The following is a 12,660-nucleotide window of genomic DNA, read 5'->3' as shown; positions in this document are numbered from 1 at the left end:
GCCGTGGCACGGCTCTCCCTGCACGCATCAGCACTGCGCATGGGCCAGCTCCACATGGGTCAAGGAGGTCCGGGGTTTGAACTGCGGACCTCCCATGTGATAGACGGACACCTCAACCACTGGGCCAAGTCCACTGCCCCTACTACCTACTTTAACTTCTAAATCTATTTCTTCCTCTGTAAAATGGGAATAATAATGGTGCCTACTTTATAGAAGTGTGATATGTAAAGGAGAAAATGCAATTACAAAACTTTTCATAGTGCCTGGCATATAGTAGGTGCTCAGTAGACATTATATGCTATTATTGCTGGAATGAGTTATTAGGGAGAAGATAGTGTTCAGAATATACATTGCCACTAGAATTTGATTCATAGAGAGTTGCCATGTGTTTCCATAAACATCCTGCTGTTACTCTGTAAGACACGAACAATGCAACAAATGGGCCATTTGTATGACTTTAGAATAGCATGTTTTATATATTCTTATATCCCAGAAAGTCCTTTTATTGCCATGTTGATGAATAGTTCAAGAAGTTCTTTATTGAATTATGTGATTTAGTCACCTCAGTTAGATAATCATTTAACTTGTGAGGAAAGATGGGTGACAGAAGAAAGTTAGAAATGGTCCAAAACAGAAAGAGTTGGTGAGATCAGAAGAGGGAAACATATAGAATGAACCAAGACCAGAAGCAGGGGAGATAAAGGATACCTGCGATGCTGTTTTAGGGAAATGGTTCAGTGTGAAAAGTGGCCTTCCCTGGAACACTCCTGGGAATAGTCTGGATGGGTCAATCCCATTAAAGATGAAAATGTGAAGCCTATTGGAAATGAAAACACAGATCCACCTGAAGAGTTTTAACCACCAAGATCATTCCATGGTGCAGCTAAAAACAAGAGGAAGATGTTAAAGCTTCTGCTAGCTGCTATCACTATAGTGTTTGGAATAATAGTTTTTCCAGAAAAGCATCTTGACAGCAAGAAATGTTAGTTTTTGTACCTGTGGTCCATTCCCTGAGTAACAGCAGCAGATCTCCTACTATATACGTCCATATACTTATTCCTCCTTCTAAGGTTTAATGTGTGTTTGGTGCCTTGGTTCAGTCATGTGGGCATCTGGTTTTCTGTGTTCTCTCTGAAACTAAGAGTAGGAGAAAGGAGAGAAACAAACCATAGACTTACTCTGTTTCCTGATTGAAAATGGGGTGATGGAGACAATAGCTCAACTGATTATCACTGAGGCTCCTAAAGTATTTGGTTTCTGTATAGGGTTTAGTGCAAAAGTGGTGAACTGGGCATGGATAGAAGTGTTTTCATGTCCTCCAGGTTAAAATCCCCTGATCAAGATGATCTTTTTTACTTTTCTGACCTTTGAAATGTTATTGAGGCATCCATCACCAATATTCCTTCAAATTACAAAGGGAGGATTGGGGAGTGGAAGGATTAATATTTACAAAGTTCAAGGTGAAAGATTTTAGGGGTCATTCCATGCTGACAGTCAGCTGAGGGTGACAAAAAATATCTATATTGTGGTTTATCTCTGGACTTAATTTAACCTACTACTTGGTTTTGAAAGAAGTGAGGTAGACTATCCATCATATTCATCTGAAATTTCATCTCTGAAAGTTTCTATTTAACTAGAAGGTGGTTTCATGTTCATTGTCATCATCATTATCAGTTCATTTAATACTGACCATCTAAACAGCCAGTGGTACCCTTACTGACCTGTTTAGCTATTCCTTCAAAAAATAATTTATGAAAGGGTATAACATTTACTGAGCATTTATTGTGTGCTGGGCAATGTGCTAAGTGTTAGATCCCGGTTCAGTGAGGTTCAGAGACAGACCAAGATTCAGGCAGGAGTTTATTAGGTCCCCAGCATGGTGGGGGTATGAAGAGAGATTCCAGCCCATCTGACTGAGCTGGGAGTACCTTTTGAACAGGTGGAATTGGATGGGTTTGGAGAGGGGCACGGAGATCTGGGGTGGAAAAGTACCATGCTTGCTATTCTCAGGGAGGGAGTGACATTCTTAGGACTGCCTTATAGCTGGGGGAGAGAATGTTCTGTGGTTTGGCTGGGGTGTGGAAAGAACCATGGCCTAAAGGGAGCGTTTTGCATTTGGACACATAGCTTGAGCTTAGGGTCAGTAAGTTACAATCTAACACTAAGCCCTTTGCAAAGAAGATCTCCTTTCGTCCTATTTGATTGGTTTTTATCAGGGATCTAGAAGTCATGTTCCACATTATCATCATTTTGGACCAGCAGTTCATAACTGGTTGTGAGGAGGAGATAGTATACATTTCCCTGTAGCTTTAGGGTCACTCCTGTTGCTGCTGCTACCCCTGTGATTAGTAAACAAATGAAACTAAGGAAGAAGCCTAGGAACCAACTGTGTGAGAGGGAGGAGTGTTAGGTTTCTGAGTGCTACTGGGAGGCCACTACCCCAGCCTATAACTGAGGATCCTGGAAAACCTTGGAGGTGGGGAAGGGACAAGGAAATAAAGTTTGCAAGTGCCACCTAAGTGTCATGCCTGACAATTGCATCTTCACTTTCCTATGGGGGACAGGTGTTTTTGCAGAGAAACATGAGGTCCCTTAGCTAATGGGTGGTGGAACTGGGCTCCTAACTAGGCCTGTTTTTCTTCAAAATTCATCTCATTTCCACTGCTTCACAATGAAGAGATAAAAGAGGAAAGAAAGGCATAATGGAGAGGGACATCACGCATTTAAAGTGTAGCATGCACATGACATGTTGAGACTGACAGAACTTGATCTCCACTCTGAATTCCTGACTTAGATACAGGGTGGATAGAAAGCTGAGTTAACTCCCTGATGGGAAAAACTAAGTGTTGAGTAGCAAATAGATAAAAAATAAGATATACAAAGAAATGTTCTTATTTCAGTGGATTGTTTTAGACTGTGAGCCACATACTACCACTGTGTATGCTGTAAACCATTTTGAGCAGCTGATCATATTTTACGTCAAAATTCATTTAGGTCTTTTCTTACCTTAAGGGTTTAATCATATATATCCAAGGGATGATAAAGCTTAAATAAGCTAATTCCTGAAAATTCTTTTGTCTTTGCAAAGGAAATCTTGCCAGGGAGGGGTTGAAAAGGAGAGTCTTCCTATCATAATTCAGGGTCTTTAAATCAGAGCAATGAGAAATCATTTTAATTAAGGAAAACCCCTACGTCTTCCCCAACAGCTGGTTTGCTTGCAAGTAGGAAAGCCTAAAAATGAGTCAGAGAAAAAGGGTTTGCACAATTTCTAAAATAACTTGATATATTTAGAAGTGTGACTCTGTGTGTGTGTGTGTTCTTGTGCAAATGTTGAAAACCAGAGAGCTTGTGTGAAAGAGTTTTAATCATGTTGTAATTTTGAGAATCTTCAAATATCAAATGAAACATGAGGCATCGTCCTACATGTAATGTTCTCTTATGCCTGGCTGTTAGCTCTATATTATTATAGACCATGTGTGAGAGTAAGAATTTAATATTTTAAAATTTAAGCAATAAAGCTATGTCTGTGAAGGAGGTTATTTTAAATACATGATAGTGTGTGACTAGATACCAGTGAGAAACAGTGTGGGGAAGTGCTGTTTGTAGGTGGGTGCTTGTGTCCTTTTCCCTGTCTGTAATCTGCAATGTTATATGGAGGTTTGTCTACAGGACAACAGGTGGTATTAATGTTAAAAGACAAAATGCAGTTACTATGGGAACCAGATGCAAATTTAGATCTGTGTGTCCACGCTTCTGCCACACGTAGAAAAAAACGTGTTATACAAAAATGAAGTATCTGAAATGATTCACAGCCATGTCCTCTGAGGCTTAAATTCTCTGCCCACTTCTGTGAGATGTTAAGTTACAACTTCTCAGTCTCAGTTTCCTCATCTAAAAACATGGAAGAATTAGAGAACGTTTCTAAAATTCTTTGCATTTCTATGTATTTCTAAAGTCCTTTTTCTAAATCCATGTCTACAATATTAGTAAATCTGTGCTTTGGAGTATATAAAATTCTATAAATGTATAGGTAATTAAAAATAATTTTGAATGCTAGTAAGCATTTATTATATATAATTTATAAACTATGGAAAAGTGAAAAGAAAACAATTCAAGTTACTTATAGTCCTAAGACTCAGAAAAGTTACAATTATCTGTGTGTCTTTCCTTCTAGTCTTCTTTTTATATATTAAATGTATTTGAGATTGCTCTGTTTGCAGATATACTGTAAATGCATCCTGTATATTGTGTTGTTTTTTTTTAAACTTTAACATAACATCATATCAATACATTAAAAAAGCTTAATGAACATCATTTTAATCAGAGTATAATACATGATTATGTCGATAAGCCTTAAAATTCTTAACCTTTCCTTTTTTGTTGATAATTTAGGTGTTTGGATTCTTTTGTTATTATAAATAACAATACAATGATTGTCTTTGTACATAAACTTGATCTACTTTTCAGATATATGCCTGTAAGTAGAATAGCTGGGTCAAAGAATACAAATCTAGATGACTGTATACTACTTTTGGATTACGTATTTATTTGGTAAGGACAATTTCAGTTTTAAGTGACAGAAAACCAGTTTAAAACTGTTCAAACTGACTTAAATCAAGGAGGGTGGGAAAGGGAAGTTTTTGGTTTAGGTAACTGAAAAGATAAGGCCTGACTTTAGGTATGACTTGACCTGGGGCTTAAACAATGTTAATGGTCATAATAGCTAACATTTATTGAGTACTTTCTATAGACCAAGTGCTACTTTATGCTTCAGTGATTTAAACTATTAATTCACTCAACTCTCACAGCATTCTGTTTTGATTCCTGTTTTATTCTGTGCTCGCTCCATCTCTCATCTCTGCCGTCCTCTGTGTGGCTTCATTCCCAGGCAGCTTTTCTCTGCACTGTGGCCTCAGGCTGCTCCAGGTTCATATTCTCCTCCATCCAAATCCACAGGCGGAGGCTGCTTCTTTTCTAGTTACTCAGGCAAAAATTCCAGAATTAACTCTCTTTGGACCTGGCCCTTGGCTTGGCCTTGACCCTATTCACATCCTTGATTCAATCACACAGAATGTGAGTCACTGATGGTCAGATCTAGGTTAAACTTCATCTACCCTGGAGCTGCCCCAAAGCACATGGCCTCAAAGTAGGGATGGAAAATTGCCCCAAAGGTAAACCAGGTCTATTATCGAAAGCAGAGTGAACAGTGTGGCCCATTCCACTACAGCAGCAAATTCCAGTACAAAAAGAACTCAGAGATTTGGGGTTGCTGTTACAGAAGGAAACAGTGGAAACAAACTACCTAAAGAAAAATCTCTTCCTGGTTCAGGTTACAGAGGAGTAGTGAATATTACTTTTCACATTTACAATATGGAAGGCTAGTTTTAGTTTAAAATAATTGTTCAGATGCCAAATACACTGAATATAAATGTGCTCATTCTACATGTAAAATCCAAATTATATGTAAAAAATAAATTTGAATAAACCCTCATGGATTGGCTCTTTCCACATTAAAGCACACACCATTATTTTCCTAAATTTTTGTGATATGCCTAAGAAACCATCTAGAGAAAGGTCATTTTTCCCAACTATATGACAAAAATTGAGGCAGTATTTTCGTGTATGATATAGACTGTAACTATTCTATAGTTAGAATAATCAACCCTGAAAACAAAGCACCATACTACACTTACTAAGCTTGTCTGCTTATTAATCTTGGCTTTCTTTGCTATACAGTGAAGGGAAAGCAGGATAGGAGAGAATGTCTGAGCTCTATATGGATTGCCATGGAAACAGCAGCTGACCAATCATTGGAGAGTAGTCACAGCATATGGCTCTTCTACTCCACCAGCTCAATGTACTTATATACTGATACAGACATCATTTTGGCTCTGGTGCCACTTCCAGAGATAATTGTTTGATCTCTATCTATGTGTATATATGACACACACCTGCTATAAATAAAAAGATGTATAAATTTTCAGTGTTTAAATTTTCAACCCCCACATACATACATCTACACAGTTATTTCTCCCTCTGAAATGTTACTTACATTTCAAAAATTTTCTCTTCCAATCATTTTCCTTGACAGTGCACCATACTACCCAACTCACTTGTCTTCCCACCCCTGTACTATCCCACACCACCTTAGTCTATAGCATTTTCCGTATCAAGAAATAGATAAACATGAGCCCATTTTAAACTGTCCAGTTTTAGATTTAATGAAGAAGATCAGCTCAAAAACATATTCAGGAAAACTATACAAGTGTTCAGTCACCAGAAATATGAAAAAGTCAAATTTGTATTTCCTTACTGAATTTAGCAAAATAAAAACAGATGTTTTTCAGGAAAGCATGAGGAAGATGAATAAAGAAAAAAGCTAAACTCTTTGGGGCATAATCTAAGTTATAAAAATAAATAAATTATAAATCTTTTTTTTTCAATAATCTGGCAGTAATATGACAAATCCCATTGATTAGAAAAGATTTTTGCAGATTTCTTTCAGCTGCAGACCCTTGATCTGCAGAGAAGTTCAGGTTTTCTTGGCTTTAAATGAATCCCTCATGGGGTAACACGTTCTCTACCATAGCTTCAGTGAGCGGGAAGGAGTGTGTGCTACAATGATAAAGACAAAATCAGGCCTTCTAGTCTTTGCTATTGTTGTTACATAAAAAGATTTAAATGACTGACCTCCACTGAGCAGATTGAACAATGAATAATGACTGTTGACATTTAAGCCTATCCCCAGATTGCGCAGTAAATCTGTAGGAATGATTGAGTGCAAGTCTTAGAACCACTTAATGTCCAGCTGATTCACTGGTAGAACAATGGGTTGATTTGATAATGCAGTAAAGCTTTCATTGTCTGGACACAGTAAAGAATTAAGTATTCTAAAAAGCAATTATTAGGAAGCAGACTTGGCCCAATGGATAGGGTGTCTGCTTACCACATGGAAGATCCGAGGTTCAAACCCTGGGCCTCCTTGACCAGTGTGGAGTTGGCCCACGTGCAGTGCTGATGCGTGCAAGGAGTGCCTTGCCACACAGGGGTGTCTCCCGCATAGGGGAACCCCACGCACAAAGAGGGTGTCCCGTAAGGAGAGTCGCCCAGAGCGAAAGAAAGTGCAGCCTGCTCAAGAATGGTGCCACACACACGGAGAGCTGCCACAGAAAGTGACGCAACAAAAAGGAACATAGATTCCCGGTGCTGCTGATAAGGATAGAAGCTGTCACAGAAGAACACACAGTGAATGGACACAAGAGCAGACAATTGGGGAACAGGGGAAGGGAGAGGAAAAAAATCTTAAAAAATAAAATAAAATAAAAATCAATTATTTTGGCATATAAGCTGAGACTTCAAGAATATTCAATATTCATCTTTTTTACTTTATTCAGGAATTGTGATAGGAGGGTGATATTCACCAATGAACAAGATAAAGTTTCCTAACTTCATGGAGTGCTCGTTCTAGCAAGAGTGGCAAAGCAATAGGAATAAGAAAATAAATTAATTATATGTTAAGGGGTGAATATTCCTGTTAAGGGGACCAGTAGCCTCTTAATTATGAGAACTTCATCTTTCTCGGTTTCCTACCGTTGAACTGATTCCCCTTTACCTTTCATCTTTCATCTCATAGATGGAAAATTGTTTTTTGCATGTCTATTAAGCACTAGGCATTGTGCTGGGTGCTGGTCATCCAATGGAAGATACTGCATTTTTGTACAACCTCCCTTCTTTTCAGGGACTTCACTTTCATTTTTTAAGCCACTGACGGCTTCCTCTCTCTCATAAGCAGACTCCTTGAACATTAGGATTCTGCTTCTACAGAGTGTTGTCCCTGGTCCTCTCCTTAACCCATAAGTTGTTTTTGTGGCCTCATCTACTTCTGAGCCTTCAACTACTATTAATATGCTAATAGATCTATCTCTACATCTTCTTGCAATAACTCATTCATTCATTTATGCATTGAATAAATATCTAATGAGTATTTACTATCTTCTAAGTACTATGTTAAGAACTGGGAATTCAAGAATACTTAAGAAGGACATGGTTTCTAACCTTAGAGAGATTAAAATCTAGCAGAAAGGCCAAAAAATGGCAAGCAAACAAGTAAGTGAATAAAAATAATTTTTATTTTTACATCATGATGATTTCCATGAAGGAAACAAAACAAGGAGATGAGAGTGAGAAAACAAGAAACCTGTTGCTAGATAGGATGGTCAGAGTGGACTCTCTGAGGAAGTGTTGGGGCAGACACTGAATGACGAAAAGGACCCAGCCCTGCTTGGAATCAGAGGAAGACTATTCTAGAAGAAGGGACCTGTATGAACTAAGTTCATTAGGTGGAAAATTCTTGCTGACCTTTGTGACTGGATGAAAATGACCTTGGGAAAGGATCATGCAAGATTAGTTTGGAGAGAAACACAGTAACTAGAGTAACTAGATGATGCAGGATCTTGATGAACTGACAAAGAATTTTATTCTAGGTGGATTTGGAAGTCATTACATTATTTTAAGCGAAGGATTGGTATTGTCTGATTGACATATCCTATTATGCTTGCTGGTAAAATGAAAATGAATTGGACAAAGGCATAGAATGGGATTAGAGATCAGTTAAGAGGCGACTGGCATTCTGATGAGAGGTCGTGGCAAATGGGCTAGCTGATGGGAGTAGATGTGGGTAGAAGTGAGTAGATTTGATTTGATGTATGTATCATATATACATATTGATAAATATATCAAAAGAACTTGATTCTGGATACCATGTAGAGGGTGGAAAAATGGCGAAAACAAAAATAATTCATATCTTTCTGCTTTGAGGAACTGGGTGGATCGTAGTGCCATTTCAGGATTGGGAATGTTCAGATTCACATAGCTGATCATCTACTGAAATATGTGTGTAAAGATTTTCTCCATATATTTCAAACTAAGCATCTGTAAAATGGAATTAATGATTGATTCCTCTCAATTCACCTCACTCCCAATCTACTAAATCTATTTTCATTATTCTGGATCTACTTAATGGTGACACCTAATTGCCTGGACTAGAAAGTTTGGTGTGATTTGTGACCATATTTTTTTTCTCACAACACTTCCCTTACCCATATACTTTAGACTTTATATCTGATATGTCCCCTAAATCCTCTGTTCTTCCATCTCCACTGCCATTACTGTAATCATCATTTAATGGGTTATTGCAAAGTTCTGTGTCTTTCTCCCAGCCACCAGTCTCTTTCCTCTCCAGTCCGTCCTTTACAGTGCAACAAGAGAGATTTGACTCAAAACCTTAATTTGACTTTTCCTGTCTCCTGTTTATAAACCTCTTTTGGTTTTCCAATGCCTATAGTTTAAAATATACATACTCCTTAGACTGAGATCCAGTCTGCTTTCTGACCTCACTACCTGTTTCTGCACTCCATGCACTGGGATTTTTTTCATTCATACTGAGGTTCATGCTAGCATGAATGCCACTAACTCACTTATAACACCTTTCTTTGTACAAGCTCTGGAATGTTTTTCCTCCTCTTTTTCACCTAATTAACTCATGCATTTTTCAGGGCCCTGCTCCAATGGTTCCTTGTTAGGGAACACTGCCTGGCTTCTCCAGACAGTGGGAGTTGATAGACCTCTACTTCCATACTTTTGTTATAACATATACTACATTTTTAAATTTACCTGCTCATGTTTATCCTGTTAGACATGCATTTCTTAATCAAAGTCATAGGACCACTTGCAATAGAATTTCCTGAGATGCTTATTAAAAATGTAGCTTCCTGGGCAGTTCTCACCAGGCCTAGCCCCACTAGGCCCTCCCAGGGGTCCCCCAGGAGGCCATTGCTGTGGCTAACCCTACTCCTCGGTAACCATGTGCAACCGAAAGGCGGTGAACAAAAATGCAGATGCGTTGGAGGAGATGCATCAGGATTCAGCAGAGTGCGCTGCTCAGGCATTAAAGAAATATAACATAGAGAAGGACATATCAAGGAGTTTGACAAGAAGTACAGGCCTACCCGGCACTACATTATGGAGAGGAACTTCAGTAGTTATGTGACACGTGAAACCAAGCACTTCATTTACTTCTACTTGGGCCAAGTGGCCATTCTTCTGTTCAAATCTGGTTAAAGCATGGATTGTGACACACGCCCAATGATTCATTCAAAAACAGGACTGGAGCCTAAACTCCAAATACCAGAGACTGAAATCCTAGTCTCTATCCCTGAACCTTTATTGAGCTGTTTTGCAAAGGGCATTATCTGTACTAGCTTGTTGTGGTTATAAAATAATTGGCAAAACAGCTTACATTTGTATTTATTTTCTTCTCCATACTCTTCCTGTGCCATGTTTTTCTTTCAAAATCCATTCCTTTCAAACAAAATAAATCTATTGGAGATATGTGTGTTAAAAAAAAATTTTTTTAAGTGGATTCCTGGCCCCTTTCCCATCGTCTTTGTATCAGATTCTTTCTGGGTAGAACCTCAGAATCTCCATTTTAACCAGTTCCCCAAGCAATTGTTCTATACGTAATGTTAACAGTCACCACACTAGCGATAAGCTCTTAAATTGCAGGGCCATGTCTTATTTTTCTCTTATTTTCACTACTTAATAAACAGTAGATGCTCAACATATGTTTATTGAATGGACACTGATTTCAAACTATGCTATTTATCTAACATATCATTACTCATTCAACACATAATTAACTCTAAATAGTACTGAATTGTTAGCAATTTTCTAATATTTGGAATTCTTATTCATACTGTATGAAGATTTTAATAATTCACATGATATAGCATGCAGGAGAAAGATTAAATATTCATTCCTTCACATGCTCTTAAATACAAAAGAATTTTAAAAATTCAATCACCAGTTAGAAATTGTGCAGGTTTGCACTGTTTTCTATAATGCTACCCAAGATATGCACAAGTGACAGAAATATAAATAATGATCTAAAATATTTGTATTAAGTACACATGCACAGAAAATTTACAAAACCCTTGATTATGGATCACAGTCTACAAAAAGAAAGATTTGTTCAATATGTTGGTGGAAGCCTGTGGAAGTTCTCTGCTGATTACTTTTATTTTCTCAGTGAACTGGAAAGCAAGGCCATCTGCTGAGCTTGAGGATGGGGTGGGCAGAAGGTGTCAGAGGTGTAGACATGAAATAGCCATCTAGGAGAGTTTGAGAGTGAACAGAGCAGGGAATTATGGTCCCTTTTCCAGTCTTGCCTGAGGATAATAATCAGGATTTTGTGTGTTTTCTCCAGCTATATTTAGCTGCAGGAATGCAGATAAGAAGTTGATATAGAGTTAATCACTGACATGGTTTGGTTAAACTGCCATGTCAAAGAAAGAGAGGAACAAACAAGTTGAGAGTGTAACTATTTTTATGATGGACCAAAGAATTCAAGCTGTGTGAGGAGGAAAGTACGAATTTGAAAGATGTGAGGGACAATGAAAAACTGGTATGATCTACTGACAACCAGGAATTGTTATGGTCAAAGTTCTAGAGGCAATGAGCTACAAAGATAAAAGCAATGGTGATGGGGGTCTGAGAGTGAGAGTCTTAAAACTGAGAAGGGGTCAGGAAACTGAGATGAGAGAATTAGAAGGATCACCTATGTGGATATTAAAATTGTCAAAATTAGGATAGTAATCCAAATACTGAACTCTCCAAAGAACTTGTATTGGAGGTTAAAGTGGGTGGAAGAGACTGAAAGCTACCATTCTGGTTGGTTATTTGCTTTCCTTATAAGTCTAAATCTATTTTGAAGCTTTTGAGACACACCAAGGCAGTCTTTATCGCTTTTCCTTATCCAGGTACCTTTCTTTCCCCTTCCCTACTTCTCCAGAGTCAAGATGTCTCTCTCTGTAAACCTTGGTTTCCTTACTTCATGCTTCTTTTACCTTCCTTTTTGTTACCATCTCTCCTGTGATTCCAGTGCTCTCTTCCTTTCTCCTTCTCTACAATTCCTCTCCCCTTATTCAGAGTGAAGTTTGGAAAGATCAAGACCCTAAATATCTGAGAAACAAAGGGGGCTGACATTTCTAGATGGTATCATCTCTCAAATTTTATTCTATTCAGCTATCCACTAAACTCTGTTCAGACACATTCTTGGCTTATTTATATCTTGGACACAGTGTAAACTTGCATGCATGAGGCTCGTTATCGAAATGTTACCTGAATAGCTACAAAATGCTCTATGATGTGTGCAAATGGGTAGAGTAAATTTGATTATGCATTCTGAAAATGTACTCAGAGCTTTTAAAATGGATGCCTTTCTACAGAAAAGCAGCAATAATCATGATTACTATGGCATCTACTGCAATAACAACAAATGAAAAAATCAGTTCCTTTCATGACTGAATTGAGCACTTAGACTTTTGACTATATGGGACAGCATTGCTTAATAATCAGTAAAACCTATTATTATCTACCTTACTTATGGTTTGCATAGCATGGAACTTGCCAATTAACATTTAAAAATATTTAGGGTACAAATAGTGACCTTAATTAGAAAAGTTATTTTAAGAGAAGACATAAAAGGTGATCAAATGACAGCTAATAAATATACTTCTTTGAATGCTGGTTATAGACCTTTGCACCTGAAATAAAATATTTGAAAATTGAGATATATTTTAAAATGTTATCTCCTCTAGTATG

Source organism: Dasypus novemcinctus, chromosome 4 (genome assembly GCF_030445035.2).
Source record: "Dasypus novemcinctus isolate mDasNov1 chromosome 4, mDasNov1.1.hap2, whole genome shotgun sequence".
NCBI lineage: Eukaryota > Metazoa > Chordata > Mammalia > Cingulata > Dasypodidae > Dasypus > Dasypus novemcinctus.
The sequence above is the reverse complement of the archived record's forward strand: the minus strand, read 5'-3'. Positions refer to the sequence as shown.